Source organism: Lepisma saccharinum, unplaced genomic scaffold (assembly GCF_977018435.1).
Source record: "Lepisma saccharinum unplaced genomic scaffold, izLepSacc3.1 HAP1_SCAFFOLD_162, whole genome shotgun sequence".
Classification (NCBI taxonomy): Eukaryota; Metazoa; Arthropoda; class Insecta; order Zygentoma; family Lepismatidae; genus Lepisma; species Lepisma saccharinum.
The window spans coordinates 276,149-296,974 of record NW_028142969.1 but is presented as its reverse complement, the minus strand read 5'-3'; the positions used below and the strand labels follow the sequence as shown (position 1 = coordinate 296,974).

General features: G+C 28.5%; 6 pseudogenes; 4 read left to right on the top strand and 2 right to left on the bottom strand.

Annotated features, from left to right (window-relative positions):
* The first annotated feature begins 1,749 nt into the window (after window positions 1–1,749).
* On the top strand, window positions 1,750–2,683 carry LOC145982389 (cytochrome c oxidase subunit 2 pseudogene; annotated as a pseudogene).
* An 8-nt stretch (window positions 2,684–2,691) lies between these two features.
* On the bottom strand, window positions 2,692–8,425 carry LOC145982439 (NADH-ubiquinone oxidoreductase chain 4 pseudogene; annotated as a pseudogene).
* On the top strand, window positions 3,678–4,466 carry LOC145982373 (cytochrome c oxidase subunit 3 pseudogene; annotated as a pseudogene).
* On the bottom strand, window positions 5,513–7,011 carry LOC145982372 (NADH-ubiquinone oxidoreductase chain 5 pseudogene; annotated as a pseudogene).
* An 8,374-nt stretch (window positions 8,426–16,799) lies between the features above and the next one.
* On the top strand, window positions 16,800–17,678 carry LOC145982387 (cytochrome c oxidase subunit 2 pseudogene; annotated as a pseudogene).
* Window positions 17,679–18,636: 958 nt separating this feature from the next.
* Window positions 18,637–19,412, top strand: LOC145982430 (cytochrome c oxidase subunit 3 pseudogene; annotated as a pseudogene).
* The last annotated feature ends 1,414 nt before the right edge of the window (window positions 19,413–20,826 follow it).

Genomic DNA, 20,826 nt, shown 5'->3' with positions numbered 1-20,826 from the left:
TCCTAATTAGTATATCGTTGTTAACCCTATATTATTACTTACGAACCTCACTTACATCAATTTTAATAAATTATAAAACTAATATATGGAATATTATTAATAATAAGCCGTTAAATTTAAAAGAACAAGTATTATCAGTAGTTACAATTTTTCTATCGGTATGTGGGCTACCTATAATTCAACCAATTTACATATCTCTATAAAATCTTCATAAGGTCTTAAGTTAATTTTAAACTAATGACCTTCAAAGTCATAAATAAGGGGTACTCTTTTAGGCCTTAATACATATATGTATCACCCTGAAATTGCAGTTCAAAATTATTATTCTTAACTATAAAGCCAAAATTTAATGAGAGAGTTTTAAACTCATAAATAAATTTACAGTTTATCACCTATAGTTTCAGTCATCTCATTCTTGCAACGATGATTATTTTCTACTAACCATAAAGATATTGGTACAATATATTTAATTTTCGGAGTATGATCAGGAATAGTATCATTAAGTATCTTAATCCGTATAGATTTAAGCCAACCAGGAAGTTTAATTGGAGATGATCAGATCTACAATGTGATTGTAACTGCACACGCATTTATTATAATTTTCTTCATAGTAATACCTATTATAATTGGAGGGTTTGGAAACTGACTAGTACCTTTAATAATTGGAGCCCCAGACATAGCCTTCCCACGATTAAATAATATAAGATTTTGACTACTACCCCCATCATTAACTCTACTAATATCAGGAAGAATTGTAGAAAGTGGTGCAGGAACTGGTTGAACAGTGTATCCTCCCCTATCTGCAGGAATTGCACATGCCGGAGCCTCTGTAGATTTATCAATTTTTTCATTACATTTAGCAGGAGTATCCTCCATCCTAGGGGCAGTAAATTTTATTACAACACTAATTAATATACGAACCATAGGAATATCCATAGAACGAGTACCATTATTTGTATGATCAGTAGTAATCACTGCAGTTCTACTATTATTATCATTACCAGTTCTAGCAGGAGCAATTACAATACTATTAACAGATCGAAATTTAAATACCTCATTTTTTGACCCATCTGGTGGTGGAGACCCAATCTTATATCAACACCTATTCTGATTCTTTGGACACCCAGAAGTATATATTCTAATTCTACCTGGATTTGGAATAATTTCACATATTGTAACTCAAGAAAGAGGTAAAAAAGAAACATTTGGAGTTCTTGGAATAATTTATGCAATAATAGCAATTGGATTCCTAGGATTTATTGTGTGAGCACATCATATATTTACTTTAGGAATAGATGTTGATACCCGAGCATATTTTACTGCAGCTACAATAATTATCGCTGTACCAACAGGGATTAAAGTATTTAGATGAATTGCAACACTACATGGAACACAAATTAATTACTCTCCATCAATATTATGAGCATTAGGATTTATTTTCTTATTTACAATAGGGGGATTAACAGGAGTAGTGTTAGCAAATTCATCACTAGACATTGTGCTGCATGATACATACTATGTTGTAGCACATTTTCATTATGTATTATCTATAGGAGCAGTATTTGCTATTATAGCAGGACTAGTACATTGATTTCCACTATTTACAGGAGTAATAATAAATCCAGATTGATTAAAAATCCAATTTATCTCAATATTTATTGGAGTCAATTTAACATTCTTCCCACAACATTTTCTAGGATTAAGAGGAATACCACGACGATATTCGGATTATCCAGATGCATATATGATATGAAATATTGTTTCAAGATTAGGGTCAATCCTATCATTTACAGAAGTAATTATTATAATTTTTATTACCTGAGAAGGTATGACAAGTGCTCGACCAACATTATTTAATCTACAACAAGCATCATCAATTGAATGATATCAAATGTCACCTCCTTCTGAACATACATATTCAGAACTTCCAATACTACTTACTAACAACTAATTTTTAAGGTGGCAGAGAAGTGCATTGAATTTAAGCTTCAAATATAAGGTTATCCCTTACTTAAAAGTGGCAACCTGAAATCAAGTAGGATTACAAGATAGATCCTCTCCATTAAGAGAGCAAATAATATTTTTCCATGACCACACAATATTAATTTTAATTATAATTACAGTATTAGTAGGATACTTAATAGCATCATTATTTAATAACAAATTAACAAACCGAATACTCTTAGAAGGACAAACATTAGAAACAATATGAACAATTATACCAGCAATTACCCTAGTTTTTATTGCCCTACCCTCTCTACGCTTATTATACCTATTAGATGAAATTAATCAACCTTCATTAACCCTTAAAACTATTGGACATCAATGATACTGAAGTTATGAGTACTCCGATTTTATAAGGGCAGAATTTGACTCATATATATCCCCAACAAATGAAATGTCCATAGACTCATTTCGATTATTAGATGTAGATAATCGAACAGTATTACCAATTAACATAGATATCCGAGTATTAACTACATCTGCAGATGTATTACACTCATGGGCCATACCATCCATAGGGATTAAAATAGACGCCACCCCAGGACGACTTAACCAAGCAGGAGTAAATATTAGTCGAATTGGCTTATTTTTCGGACAATGTTCAGAAATTTGTGGTTCTAATCATAGTTTCATACCAATTATTGTTGAAACTACAACTCACAAATCTTTTATTAATTGATTAATAAAAATTATACAAGAATCATTAGATGACTGAAAAGTAAGTAATGGTCTCTTAAACCACAAAATAGTAATATAACAACTACTTCTAATGAAAAGAGTTAGTTAATATATAACATAGGAATGTCAAACCTAAATTATCTTTATAGATACTTTTTTATTCCCCAGATATACCCATTAAATTGAATTACCCTATTTATAATATTTATATTAATTTATTTTCTATTTATAATCATCAATTACTATAATTATAATAAATTATTAAATAATAGCAACTTTAAAATAGAAAATAAGCCAAAAATTAAATACTGAAAATGATAACAAGATTATTTTCATCATTCGACCCGACATCCTCAATTATAAACATATCATTAAATTGAATAAGAACATTCCTGGGACTATTAATAGTCCCAGCCCCATTTTTATTGATACAATCACGAACCTCTATATTGTATAACATAATAATAATAAAGTTACATGAAGAATTTAAAACATTTTTAGGAATAATTAGTCACCAGGGAAGAACCCTAATATTTATTAGTATATTTTCAATAATTTTATTTAATAATTCAATAGGATTACTACCCTATGTATTTACTAGATCAAGTCATTTAGTATTTACCCTAACCCTGGCCCTACCAATATGACTATCATTTATATTATTTGGGTGAATCAATAATACAAAATATATATTAGCACACCTAGTACCAGAAGGTGTACCAGCACTATTAATACCAATTATAGTAGGTATTGAAATAATTAGAAATCTAATTCGTCCAATAACCCTATCAGTGCGACTAGCAGCAAACATAATAGTTGGACATTTAATAATATCAATAATTGGAAACACAGGAACAATATTAGAAATTATTGGACTTTCAATATTAATTTTAGCACAAATTATATTAATTATTATAGAAACAGCCGTAGCATTTATCCAATCTTATGTATTTGCCTTATTAATTGCTATTTATTCTAGAGAATCAAAATAACCAATGTCAGCAAACCAAAACCACCCATATCACCTAGTAGATCAAAGTCCATGACCGGCAACAGGAGCTATTAGAGCAATAATATTAACAACAGGGATAATTAGATGATTTCACCAACAAAATATAATTTTATTATCAATAGGAATAATAACTATACTTCTTACAATAATTCAATGATGACGAGATATTTCACGAGAAGGAACATATCAAGGATTACATACAAATCAAGTTATAATAGGACTACGATGAGGTATAATTCTATTTATTATTTCAGAGGTACTATTTTTCGTATCCTTCTTTTGAGCATTTTTCCATAGTAGATTATCCCCAACAATTGAGCTAGGAATATTATGACCACCAAGGGGAATTACTCCATTTAACCCAATACAAGTACCTTTATTAAATACAGCAATTTTACTAGCCTCAGGAGTAACAGTAACATGAGCCCATCATGGGCTATTAGAAAAAAACCACTCACATACAACGCAAGCCCTTATATTAACATTAATATTAGGAATATATTTTACTATTCTTCAGGCATATGAATATTATGAATCCCCCTTTACTATCGCTGATGCAGTATATGGATCAACATTCTTTATAGCAACAGGATTTCATGGACTACATGTTATTATTGGATCAACATTCCTAGGGGTATGTTTAGCTCGACATATCCTATGCCACTTTTCACCAACACATCACTTCGGATTTGAGGCAGCAGCCTGATATTGACATTTCGTAGATGTAGTATGATTATTCCTTTATATTTCAATTTACTGATGGGGTAGATAATTTACTTAGTATATTTAAAGTACGCTTAACTTCCAATTAAAAAGATTATAATAAAATAAAGTAAATAATTAATATAATCATAAGTATCTCATTATTAATTATAATAATTACCTCAATTGTAATAGTGTTATCCACGTTACTATCAAAAAAAATAATTACAGACCGAGAAAAAAGATCACCGTTTGAGTGTGGATTTGACCCAAAATCCTCAGCACGAATTCCATTCTCTATAAAATTCTTTCTAATTGCAGTAATTTTTCTAATTTTTGATGTAGAAATTGTACTACTATTACCAATAACAGTCGTTATTACTAATTCAAAACTAATATATTGAATATGTGTTAGACTCCTATTCCTATTAATCTTACTTTTAGGCTTATATCATGAATGAACCCAAGGATCACTAGAATGAGCATGCTAGAGTAATAGTTAATAATAATATTTGAGTTGCATTCAAAAGGTATTGAATAATTCAATTTACTTTATTGAGCAAGAAGCAAAAGCAATCAGCTTCGACCTGAATAAATTGGTATATATTACCCTTGCTTATTTGACTGAAGCCAAAGGAAGGCGGCATATTAATGTTAATAATAAAATTAGGATCATCTCCTCAGTTAAGGGGTATATTATTAAGTGGGGGCTGCTAACTTCCATCTTTAGTGGTGAAATTCCATTAATACTCTCCACTATTTCTTTAGTATAAAATTACATTATCTTTTCATGATAAAGCTGAACTTGAAATAAGTTCAAGGAGTGCCTACAGAATCCTTTTATTCTTCCTAATAACTTCAATATTATGCTTTATTATAAGCTATATAAACACACATAAATTATTAATAAAATTACTATTAAAAATGTAAATATAAAATAAATATTAAAATAATTAGAATGTATTAATTGGATATTTAAAGAACCACTCCTTATATATTTATAGACTCCCTGCCCCCCATAAGTTCACTTCACCCATAATCAACAGCCTTAATATATAGGCCCCCAGTAATAAATGAATTACCAATTAATCCACCAGAGGATAAATAAGGTAAAAATCATATCCCCCCCAATAAATAATATATTATTTTATTATTAAAAAATGGATAAATTTCGAATAAGAAAGATGTAATATTATACCCAATTCACCCCCCAATAAAATACATATAATTGCCCCTATTTTCAAACTAAATGGAATAATAATAACAAAAACAGAAGGAAATATTAATCATATTAATCCAGAACCCCCTACAATAGATAAAAATAATAGACCTAATATACCTTTAAATATACCTCATCCCCCATCATCTGAAAAGAATTGAAATGATATGCCTCTATAAGATTTACCAACTAAATAATAATTTAATCGGAAACTATAAGCTATTGTTATACCCGTAGAAACTCATAATAAAACAAATATTACTAAATTAAAAGAAGATATACTTAATATTTCCAAAATTAAATCCTTAGAATAAAACCCAGCCAAAAATGGTATTCCACATAAGGCAAGACTAGAAATTATTATACAAGAAATAGTTATTGGTATTTTATTAATTAAGCCCCCCATACAACGAATATCCTGAACATCCCCTATTACATGAATAACTACCCCAGCACATAAAAACAATAAAGACTTAAATATAGCATGCGTCAATAAGTGGAAAAATGATAACTCCTTTAACCCCACAGATAATGTTAACATTATTAGCCCAAGTTGTCTTAACGTAGATAAAGCAATAATTTTCCTCAAATCATATTCAAAATTAGCACCAACCGCAGCTATAAATATAGTTAGTCCTGATAATAATAAAAGTAGCTTACCAAAAACGGTATATCTCAGTATATCTCCAAAACGAATTAATAAATAAACCCCAGCAGTAACCAAGGTAGAAGAATGAACTAATGCAGAAACTGGGGTTGGTGCAGCTATAGCTGCCGGCAACCATGCAGAAAATGGAATTTGTGCACTCTTTGTTATCCCAGCAATAATAATAAATCTAGTAATTAATATTATATCAAAGTCAGAAACTAATCATAAATAATAAATATAATTTCAGCTACCATAATTTAATATTCAAGCAATAGATAATAAAATAAACACATCACCAATTCGGTTAGACAAAGCAGTTAATATTCCAGCAGAATAAGAACGAACATTCTGATAATAGATTACTAGACAGTAAGAAACTAGTCCTAGACCGTCTCATCCTAAAATAATTCTAATAATATTAGGAGAAATAATTAAAAATATTATAGATCCAACAAATAATAAAACTAAAATAATAAATCGATTTATATTATAATCCCCCTCTATATAAGAACCTCTATAATTAATAACCATAGAAGAGATGTATATAACTAATCCTATAAAAATTAAAGATATCCAATCAAATAACATTGTTATGATAATGCTAGAACTATGCAAATTAATAATATTTCACTCAATAAAAACTGTAATATCCCTAATTAAAAATATTATCCCCAATAATAATAAAATTATTCTACTAATTAATAAAATAATTGATGTTACACTTGTAATAAAAAAATTAAAAACCATTGATCTAAGAACCTTTAGTTACCACTAAGTCCACAACTTACTATTCTACTTAAACTACTTAAATAATTTAAATTCAATGAAATATTGGAGAACAAAAAACAATTAAAAAATTTAATGGAAATAAATGACAAAATAATAATAAATATTCACGAATGTTACTTCTTCAGCAAGAAAATACACCAGAGTAATATATTCCATGTTGAGTGTAAGAATATAAATATAAAGTATAACCAGCACTTAAAAAGGAGAGTAGTGCAACACCTACAAAACTAAAGTAGGATCACCCAATAATTCTATTTAATAGACTAATCTCACCCAACAGATTAATAGAAGGAGGAGCAGCTATATTAGTAATTCTCAATATAAATCATCATAAAGATAATCTAGGGATATAATTAATTATCCCCCTATTAATTAATATACTACGACTACCTAATCGTTCATAAGTAATATTTACTAGACAAAATATCCCAGAAGAACAAAGACCATGTGCTACTATTAAAGTAAGACTACCATTTATTCCTCATGCTCCTATAGTTATAATCCCTATCAAAACAAGACCTATATGTGCTACAGATGAATATGCAACCAAAGCCTTTAAATCAATTTGACGTATACAAACAAGACTAATTATTCAAATTCCAACAATTCTAATACCAAATCAAAAAATATTATATTTAACAGCTAATATCTCAATACAAGAAATAATTCGCAAAATCCCATACCCTCCAAGCTTTAACAAAATCCCAGCCAAAATCATAGACCCACTAACTGGGGCCTCAACATGAGCCCTAGGTAACCACAGATGAACCAAAAATATAGGCATTTTTACTAAAAAAGCAAACACCATTCTAACATACCAAATAAAATAATTTATATTAATATTAATATATCTAAATATATATATATATAATCCCCCCACGTTATAATTTAATATAAAAATACCAACCAAAAGAGGTAAAGAAGCAAGTAATGTATAAAAAAGTAAATATACCCCCGCTTGTACTCGCTCTGGCTGATATCCTCATCCTAAAATTAAAAATAAAGTAGGTACTAATGATCCCTCAAAAAACAAATAAAATAAAAAAAAATTTATTCTTATAAAAGTTAATATTAACAATAATAATAAAATAATTAACAAAAATATAAATCTACAAGGGTAAAAATAAATAGATATAATACTATTTCTAGCTACTATTATTAAAAAAATAATTCAAATGCTAAGCAAAATTAAAGAATAAGACATCACATCTAAGCCAATAAAATAACCAGCCCCTCATACTCCAATACCAAATCATACTATTAACAAAAACAAAAAACAACCAAAAATAATAGAAATTTGAACCACCATTCATAAAGAACTATTAAATCTCAAAAGGATTAAAAATATAAAATAAAAAATATATTTTAACATTTCAATAATACAAAAGAATTAAAATAATCATTACCATGAGTGCGTGTAACTGACACTATAACAGATAGACCAAGAGCCCCTTCACACACACAAAACGAAATAAATAATAAACAAAAATAAGCTTCTTCCTGATTATTAATAAAATAATAAGTTATATATAAATATAAGGATAACACAATAAATTCAAGTCTTAATAGAGTTACTAGTAAGTGCCTACGTTGAGAAATAAAGCATAAAAATCTAGTAAATAAAATAAATAATATAAATAATACTCTTAACATAAGTTTTTATAGTTTAATAAAAACAATGGTCTTGTAAATCATTAATGAATTAATAATTCTAAAAACATCAAGGAAGACATAATTATATCATCACTTGCTCCCAAAGCCAATATTTTTATTAAACTACTCCTTGATATTAAAATACAGTTAATACTAATTACTGTTATATTATTATTAGCACTAATAATATTATATATAAAACATCCGCTATCTATAGGGATTACACTAATTATACAAACTATTACTGCATGCCTAACAATATCCACATTTTTAAAATCCACGTGACTTTCCTATGTACTATTTTTAGTATTTTTAGGAGGAATATTAGTTCTATTTATTTATACAACAAGACTCACACCAAATGAAATATTCAAAATAAGAACAAAAATAATAATTATGGGTATAACTTTAATATTACTATATTTATTTATATTAATAATAATAGACCCATTATTAACCCCCTCAATACTACAAAATATAGATACTTATACAACCTGAAGAAGTACACCACCCCTACCAGGAATAAAATTATACAACGAATCCATTATAATAATAACTACTATAACAGTAGTATATTTATTTATTACATTAATTGCAATTGTAAAAATTACTAGACTTTCACATGGACCTCTATAAATAATTAAATAATTACAAATGACAAAACCAGCACGGATTTATCACCCCCTACTTAGATTAGCAAATAGTGCATTAGTAGACTTACCAGCCCCACTAAATATTTCCTATTGATGAAATTTTGGCTCACTTATAGGAATATGTCTTTCAATCCAAATCTTAACAGGTCTTTTTTTAGCAATACATTATATTTCAAGAACAGATTTAGCCTTTTCCAGAGTAATACACATCTGCCGAGATGTAAATTACGGGTGAATACTACGAACTATTCATGCTAATGGTGCCTCCATATTTTTTATTTGCATATATATACATGTTGGACGAGGAATATATTATGGATCCTACTTATATTTTCACACATGATCTATTGGAGTTATAATTATATTAGCAACAATAGCAACAGCATTTGTTGGATATGTATTACCATGGGGGCAAATATCATTTTGAGGTGCCACAGTAATTACTAATTTACTCTCGGCAATTCCATATTTAGGAACTATGCTAGTTCAATGAATTTGGGGAGGGTTTGCAGTAGATAGTGCTACACTAACTCGATTCTTCGCCTTTCATTTTTTATTACCATTTATTTTAATAGCAATATCCATAATTCATCTACTTTTCTTGCATCAAACCGGATCTAATAATCCTCTATCTATTAATAGCAACATGGATAAAATTCCATTCCATCCATACTTCTCAATAAAAGATATATTAGGGTTTATAATTATAATTTTAAGACTAATACAACTCTCATTAATATTTCCAACAACCCTAGGAGACCCTGAAAACTTTACCCCTGCAAATCCATTAGTAACCCCAGTACACATTCAACCAGAATGATACTTTCTATTTGCATACGCCATTCTACGATCAATTCCAAATAGGCTTGGAGGAGTAGTAGCACTAGTATTATCTATTATAATTTTATTTATTATACCAATACATCATAAAAGAAATTTTCGTGGCCTACAATTTTATCCATTAAATCAAGTATTATTTTGATTAATATTTGCAACCTTTATTCTATTAACCTGAATTGGAGCCCGACCCGTAGAGACTCCATATATTACTACTGGGCAATTATTAACAGTTATATATTTTATATATTTCATTATATCCCCAGCAACCCTACTATTATGAGATAAAATTTTAAAAAAATGACTTCTTGACTGAAACTTTAAGTGTATGTCTTGAAAACATAAAATAGAATGTAAATATTCTAGAAGTCTTCACATTCTAATTATTATGCAACTAAATATAAATTGATACAATCAATCCCCTAAAACCAACAAAAAAAAAAATAATTTAAAGAAACTGGAAGAAAACTCTTTCAAGCTAAATATATAAGTTTATCATAACGAAATCGCGGTAATGTCCCTCGAATTCAAATTTAAATAAATCCTAAAAAAATAACCCTTAAGTAAAAAAAATAAGAAAAGTGGTATCCACCCAACAATAAAATTCTAAATAAAACACTTATAAATAAAATACTAGCATATTCAGATATAAAAATTAAAGCAAATCCGCCAGCGCTATATTCAACATTAAACCCAGAGACAAGCTCAGACTCCCCCTCAGCAAAATCAAAAGGAGTCCGATTAGTTTCAGCTAAACAAGAACTCAATCAGGCTAACGCCAACGGTAAAGCAATAAAAATAAACCATAAATAATCCTGAAAAACATTAAATAAAAGTAAATTATAACCACCAATCAAAAAAATAAAGGATAATAAAATTAATACTAATCTAACCTCATAAGAAATAGTTTGAGCAACGGCTCGAAGACCTCCAAGTAATGCATAATTAGAATTAGATGCCCACCCGGCAGATATTACTCTATATACTCCCATTCTCATACAACATAAAAAGAAAAATACCCCCAAATAAAAATTAAATAATAAAGTGTGATATGGAAAAACAACCCAAACAACCAAAGACAAAAATAAACTAAAAACTGGAGACATATAATATGGATAATAGTTTCTTAAAGTAGGCAATGTTTGCTCCTTAGTAAATAATTTAACTGCATCAGCAAAAGGCTGAAAGATACCACAAATTCCAACCCGATTAGGCCCCTTACGAATTTGAATATAACCTAAAACCCTGCGCTCAAATAAAGTAAAAAAAGCAACTCAGATCATGTAAGAAATTAAAGCTCGAACAGACCATCAAATTTGAAATGCTACCCCCAAATGATATCTTAATCCAACATCGAGGTCGCAACCCCTCCTGTCGATATGATCTCTCAAGAAAGATTACGCTGTTATCCCTAAGGTAACTTATTCTTTAAATCACTAAAAATGGATCCAAATAACAAAAATTATTGAATATTAAATAAAAAAGAGTTAACTATTATCTTCCCATCACCCCAACAAAATATTATTTAATAATATATACAATTATATTACTAATCAAAACATCATTAAAATAATATAAAGATCTATTGGGTCTTATCGTCCCCTTAAAAAAATAAAGCCTTTTCACTTTAAAGTAAAATTATATATTAATTAACTAAAGACAGTCTATTCCTCGTCCAACCATTCATTCTAGCTCCCAATTAAAAGACTAATGATTATGCTACCTTCGCACGGTCAAAATACCGCGGCCATTAAACAAGTGTCATTGGGCAGGTGATACTTCATATAAAAATCATGAAAAGATGTTTTTGATAAACAGGCGAGAATAAATTTTGCCTAATTCCTTTAATTAATTAAATAAATATACTAATAGAATCATAATTTCAAAATAAAACCAATTAAAACATATAATTAAGTAGGCAAGCAAAACCAAACTAAATTTTTAATAAAATTTCAAATAAATTATAACAAAATTACAAAAATTAGCAATCTCCAAACCAATAAATATAATAGTTTAATATAAAGTTATAACCAACATATTAACCAGAAGCACATCCCCCTGGTCATAACTAAACATTAATATTTTAATATATATATTAATATAAAAAATATTAAAATGTAAAGCTATATTAAATATAATTCCCTAATAACTAGATATAAGGTAAGTCGAATAACATTTTATTACAAATAACAATTTTAACAGAAAAATATAACACTTTTACCTTAAAATTAGTCTACTAGCTCCTCACCCTTCGAGAAAATAGAATATTCAATTAAAATTTAATCCTCCCTGATACAAAAGGTACGATTATTAACATCTCCTATAATAAAAATCAATATTTCATATATTTAATAAATCCCAACACTGTACTAATAACCTATAACAAACTAATTTATATATACTAAATATATAACCAACCCCAATAAAATTACTTTTCATATATAATCAACTTATAAACTAAATTCAAATAGTAATAAAATTTCTATCAAAATATGTCGAATTGCACGACTAACTACTATATTCAAACTAGGTACACCTTCCGGTACACCTACTATGTTACGACTTATCTCACCTATATAAATGAGAGCGACGGGCGATGTGTGCATGCCCTAGAGCTAATAAACCAAAATGTTATTCTAAAACAAAATTACAATTAAATCCAATTTCAAATATAATTTCAATATATTATCCAAATCAACATAATGTAACCCATCTCCACCCACTAATAAGCTGCACCTTGACCTGAAATATATTTCAACAGAAAAAAAGAATATATATATTTAAATATTCAAATTACGGTGGTATACAAACTGATACTTTACAATAATAGGTCAAATAAAACGCGGAATATCGATTACGGGACAGGTTCCTCTAAATAGAATAAAGCACCGCCAAATTCTTTGAGTTTCAAGATCATAACTAATACTACTCAAACCAAATTTACAATGATAATAATAGGGTATCTAATCCTAGTTTAACATATCACCTTTATAGAATTAATAAAAATAAAGAACAAATTATATTAAAAATTTCACCTAATAAATAAAATATAAACAACCAAAAATCAATTATTACTACAATTAAGCCAACAACTCTCCACTTATGTCCCCACGTCTAACCGCGGCAGCTGGCACGAATTTAGCCGGACAAAATAAATATTAAAATTTAAAATCCTGTAATCTAATTTACATTAAAATTAAACAAAACCACACACTGCGAACTAAATTCAAATACACCGTCTCTACCCATAAAAAATTGGCGGAAATTTTCCCTCTCTTTAATAAATACATATGTAAAATTTAACTAGGGAATTTTAAGCTAGAATAAAACTTTAGTTCTAAAATATAAAGAGAGGTTCTTTATTATTATATAGTATGTATTATATTAAATTAAATTATAATTAGAAATTATCTCACGAAAATTTCCTCCCTTTTTATTTTTACTCACTTTCCCATACTATATAGAACACAATTTTTTTTCCCCTCAAAATTGTGTTCTATATAGATATATTAACTTCTTTTTTCTCTAGACTCAATAAGTATTAAAATGACATGTTAATTAAGTCAATTACTTTAAGTTAGACTACAAAAACTTAAAAAAAATTGGATAAAATTAAAAAGGATTCTGAAGTATTTTATATTATTTAATAAATAGGTTCTACTTATTGATCATAACAATAAAAGTCTAATAAATAGTATTATTAACCCACTATTATAACTTATATATAAATAAGATGTCTGAAAAAGGATTACCATGATAGGGTAAAGTATACATGAAATTTAACATGTTCTTATTAATTTATTTGTAACAAAAATGAATTTTTATAATTGAAAGAATTAAACTTTCTCCAATGGTATCAAACCCCATAGTGCATCATACACCAAAATATAATAAAAAGGGAAGCTAATTAAGCTAGAGGGCTCATACCCCACATATGAAGGTCTATAATTAATCCTTCCCTTTTTAATGCTCACAACCCCCAAGAAAATAATATTCCTATTGACCCTCACAATAGGAACCCTCCTTTCTATTTCTTCCACCTCATGATATGCAGCCTGAATAGGCTTAGAAATTAATCTAATATTTTTATCCCATTAATTTCTACACCAAATAATCAACGAAATACAGAAGCATCACTTAAATACTTCCTAATTCAAGCATTAGCATCATCAATAATTTTGGCTGCAGCATTAATTATAATTAATGCTGCAAACTTCAATATACAGATCCAGCTTTTAACCATAGCTTTATTAATAAAAATAGGAGCAGCTCCATTTCACATTTGAATACCAGAAGTTATAGAAGGAATAACATGAATTAACTGCCTAGTAATAACAACTATTCAAAAAATTGCTCCATCAACATTGCTTAGTTATGTAATTGACAATTTAAACATAATTTTAATTTTAACAATTAGAACATCAGCAATTATTGGAGCAATTGGAGGATTAAATCAAACCTCGTTACGAAAAATTATAGCCTTTTCATCAATTAACCACATATCATGAATTATTCTAAGAATAACATCAGAAGATAATACCTGGTTAACATATTTACTACTATACATCCTTATAACTACCTCTACTATTATGTTATTTTCAATAAACAAAACATACTACGTCCATCAACTGTTTATATTAAAACTTCCGCCCATTAAAAAAATATCTTTATTCATATCAATATTATCTCTTGGTGGACTACCACCTCTACTAGGGTTTTTACCAAAATGGATAGTCATTATCCAAACAACCAACTTTAAGCAATTAATTATAATTATAATCCTAATTAGCATATCGTTGCTAACCTTATATTATTACTTACGAACATCACTTACATCAATTTTAATAAATTATAAAACTAATATATGGAATATCATTACTTAAACTTAAAAGAACAAGTATTATCAGTAGTTACAATTTTTCTCTCAGTATGTGGACTACCTATAATCCAACCAATTTACATATCTCTATAAAATCTTTATAAGGTCTTAAGTTAATTTTAAACTAATGACCTTCAAAGTCATAAATAAGGGGTACTCTTTTAGGCCTTAATACATATATGTATCACCCTGAAATTGCAGTTCAAAATTATTATTCTTAACTATAAAGCCAAAATTTAATGAGAGAGTTTTAAACTCATACATAAATTTACAGTTTATCACCTATAACTTCAGTCATCTCATTCTTGCAACGATGATTATTTTCTACTAACCATAAAGATATTGGTACAATATATTTAATTTTCGGAGTATGATCAGGAATAGTTGGAACATCATTAAGTATCTTAATCCGTATAGAATTAGGCCAACTAGGAAGTTTAATTGGAGATGATCAGATCTACAATGTGATTGTAACTGCACACGCATTTATTATAATTTTTTTCATAGTAATACCTATTATAATTGGGGGATTTGGAAACTGACTAGTACCTTTAATAATTGGAGCCCCAGACATAGCCTTCCCACGATTAAATAATATAAGATTTTGATTACTACCTCCATCATTAACTCTACTATTATCAGGAAGAATTGTAGAGAGTGGTGCAGGAACTGGTTGAACAGTATATCCTCCCCTATCTGCAGGAATTGCACATGCCGGAGCCTCTGTAGATTTATCAATTTTTTCATTACATTTAGCAGGAGTATCCTCTATTCTAGGGGCAGTAAATTTTATTACAACAGTAATTAATATACGAACTATAGGAATATCCATAGAACGAGTACCATTATTCGTATGGTCAGTAGTAATCACTGCAGTTCTACTATTATTATCACTACCAGTTCTAGCAGGAGCAATTACAATGCTATTAACAGATCGAAATTTAAATACCTCATTTTTTGACCCATCTGGTGGTGGAGACCCAATCTTATATCAACACCTATTCTGATTCTTTGGACACCCAGAAGTATATATTCTAATTCTACCGGGATTTGGAATAATTTCACATATTGTAACTCAAGAAAGAGGTAAAAAAGAAACATTTGGAGTTCTTGGAATAATTTATGCAATAATAGCAATTGGGTTCCTAGGATTTATTGTATGAGCACATCATATATTTACTGTAGGAATAGATGTTGATACTCGAGCATATTTTACTGCAGCTACAATAATTATCGCTGTACCAACAGGAATTAAGGTATTTAGATGAATTGCAACACTACATGGAACACAAATTAATTACTCTCCATCAATATTATGAGCATTAGGATTTATTTTCTTATTTACAATAGGGGGATTAACAGGAGTAGTATTAGCAAATTCATCACTAGACATTGTGCTGCATGACACATACTATGTTGTAGCACATTTTCATTATGTATTATCTATAGGAGCAGTATTTGCTATTATAGCAGGACTAGTACATTGATTTCCATTATTTACAGGAGTAATAATAAATCCAGATTGATTAAAAATTCAATTTATCTCAATATTTATTGGAGTTAACTTAACATTCTTCCCACAACATTTTCTAGGATTAAGAGGAATACCGCGACGATATTCGGATTATCCAGATGCATATACAATATGAAATGTTGTTTCAAGATTAGGATCAATCTTATCATTTACAGCAGTAATTATTATAATTTTTATTACCTGAGAAGGTATGACAAGTGCCCGACCAACATTATTTAATCTACAACAAGCATCATCAATTGAATGGTATCAAATGTCACCTCCCTCTGAACATACATATTCAGAACTCCCAATACTACTTACTAACAACTAATTTTTAAGGTGGCAGAGAAGTGCATTGAATTTAAGCTTCAAATATTACTTAAAAGTGGCAACCTGAAATCAAGTAGGATTACAAGATAGATCCTCCCCATTAATAGAACAAATAATATTTTTCCATGACCACACAATATTAATTTTAATTATAATTACAGTATTAGTAGGATACTTAATAGCATCATTATTTAATAACAAATTAACAAACCGAATACTTTTAGAAGGACAAACATTAGAAACAATATGAACAATTATACCAGCAATTACCCTAGTTTTTATTGCCCTACCCTCTCTACGTTTATTATACTTATTAGATGAAATTAATCAACCTTCATTGACCCTTAAAACTATTGGACATCAATGATATTGAAGTTATGAATACTCCGATTTTATAAGGGCAGAATTTGACTCATATATATCCCCAACAAATGAAATATCTATAGACTCATTTCGATTATTAGATGTAGATAATCGAACAGTATTACCAATTAACATAGATATCCGAGTACTAACTACATCTGCAGATGTATTACACTCATGAGCCATACCATCCATAGGGATTAAAATAGATGCCACCCCAGGACGACTTAACCAGGCAGGAGTAAATATTAGTCGAATTGGCTTATTTTTCGGACAATGTTCAGAAATTTGTGGTTCTAATCATAGATTCATACCAATTATTGTTGAAACTACAACTCACAAATCTTTTATTAATTGACTAATAAAAATTATACAAGAATCATTAGATGACTGAAAAGTAAGTAATGGTCTCTTAAACCACAAAATAGTAATATAACAACTACTTCTAATGAAAAGAGTTAGTTAATCTATAACATAGGAATGTCAAACCTAAATTATCTTTATAGATACTTTTTTATTCCACAAATATACCCATTAAATTGAATTATTCTATTTATAATATTTATATCAATTTATTTTCTATTTATAATCATCAATTATTATAATTATAATAAATTATTAAATAGTAACAACTTTAAAATAGAAAATAAACCAAAAATTAAATACTGAAAATGATAACAAGATTATTTTCATCATTCGATCCAACATCATCAATTATAAATATATCACTAAATTGAATAAGAACATTCCTGGGATTATTAATAATCCCAGCCCCATTTTGATTAATACAATCACGAACCTCTATATTATATAACATAATAATAATAAAGTTACATGAAGAATTTAAAACATTTTTAGGGATAATTAGTCACCAGGGAAGAACCCTAATATTTATTAGTATATTTTCAATAATCTTATTTAATAATTCAATAGGATTACTACCCTATGTATTTACTAGATCAAGTCACTTAGTATTTACCCTAACCCTGGCCCTACCAATATGATTATCATTTATATTATTTGGGTGAATCAATAATACAAAACATATATTAGCACACCTAGTACCGGAAGGTGTGCCAGCACTATTAATACCAATTATAGTAGGTATTGAAATAATTAGAAATCTAATTCGTCCAATAACTCTATCAGTGCGACTAGCAGCAAACATAATAGTTGGACATTTAATAATATCAATAATTGGAAATACAGGAACAATATTAGAAATTATTGGACTTTCAATATTAATTTTAGCACAAATTATATTAATTATTATAGAAACAGCCGTAGCATTTATCCAATCTTATGTATTTGCCTTATTAATTGCTATTTATTCTAGAGAATCAAAATAACCAATGTCAGCAAACCAAAACCACCCATATCACCTAGTAGATCAAAGCCCATGACCAGCAACAGGAGCTATTAGAGCAATAATATTAACAACAGGGATAATTAGATGATTTCACCAACAAAATATAATTCTATTATCAATAGGAATAACAACTATACTTCTTACAATAATTCAATGATGACGAGATATTTCACGAGAGGGAACATATCAAGGATTACATACAAATCAAGTTATAATAGGACTACGATGGGGCATAATTCTATTTATTATCTCAGAGGTATTATTTTTTGTATCCTTCTTTTGAGCATTTTTCCATAGAAGATTATCCCCAACAATTGAACTGGGGATATTATGACCACCAAGGGGAATTACTCCATTTAACCCAATACAAGTACCTTTATTAAATACAGCAATTTTACTAGCCTCAGGAGTAACAGTAACATGAGCCCATCATGGGTTATTAGAAAAAAACACTCACATACAACGCAAGCCCTTATATTAACACTAATATTAGGAATATATTTTACTATTCTTCAGGCATATGAATATTATGAATCCCCCTTTACTATCGCTGATGCAGTATATGGATCCACATTCTTTATAGCAACAGGATTTCATGGGTTACATGTTATTATTGGATCAACATTCCTAGGGGTATGTTTAGCTCGACACATCTTATGCCATTTTTCACCAACACATCACTTCGGATTTGAAGCAGCAGCCTGATATTGACATTTCGTAGATGTAGTATGATTATTCCTTTATATTTCAATTTACTGATGAGGTAGATAATTTACTTAGTATATTTAAAGTACGCTTAACTTCCAATTAAAAAGATTATAATAAAATAAAGTAAATAATTAATATAATCATAAGTACCTCATTATTAATTATAATAATTACCTCAATTGTAATAATATTATCCACATTACTATCAAAAAAAATAATTACAGACCGAGAAAAAAGATCACCGTTTGAGTGTGGATTTGACCCAAAATCCTCAGCACGAATTCCATTCTCTATAAAATTCTTTCTAATTGCAGTAATTTTTCTAATTTTTGATGTAGAAATTGTATTACTATTACCAATAACAGTTATTATTACTAATTCAAAACTAATATATTGAATATGTGTTAGACTCCTATTCCTATTAATCTTGCTTTTAGGTTTATATCATGAATGAACCCAAGGATCACTAGAATGAGCATGCTAGAGTAATAGTTAATAATAATATTTGAGTTGCATTCAAAAGGTATTGAATAGTTCAATTTACTTTATTGAGCAAGAAGCAAAAGCAATCAGCTTCGACCTGAATAAATTGGTATATATTACCCTTGCTTATTTGACTGAAGCCAAAGGAAGGCGGCATATTAATGTTAATAATAAAATTAGGATTATCTCCTCAGTTAAGGGGTATATTATTAAGTGGGGGCTGCTAACTTCCATCTTTAGTGGTGAAACTCCATTAATACTCTCACACTATTTCTTTAGTATAAAATTACATTATCTTTTCATGATAAAGCTGAACTTTAAATAAGTTCAAGAAATGCCTATAGAATTATTTTATCCTTCCTAATAACTTCAATATTATGCTTTATTATAAGCTATATAAACACATATAAATTATTAATAAAATTACTATTAAAAATGAAAATATAAAATAAATATTAAAATAATTAGAATGTATTAATTGGATATTTAAAGAACCACTCCTTATATATTTATAGACTCCCTGTCCCCCCATAAGTTCACTTCATCCATAATCAACAGCCTTAATATATAGACCTCCAGTAATAAATGAACTACCAATTAATCCACCAGAGGATAAATAAGGTAAAAATCATATCCCCCCTAATAAATAATATATTATTTTATTATTAAAAAATGGATAAATTTCGAACAAGAACGATGTAATATTATACCCAATTCACCCTCCCAATAAAATACATATAATTGCCCCTATTTTCAAGCTAAGTGGGATAATAATAACAAAAACAGAAGGAAATATTAATCACATTAACCCAGAACCACCTACAATAGATAAGAATAATAGGCCTAACATACCTTTAAATATGCCTCATCCCCCATCATCTGAAAAGAATTGAAATGATATACCTCTCTAAGATTTACCAACTAAATAATAATTTAATCGAAAACTATAGGCTATAGTTATACCCGTAGAAACTCATAATAA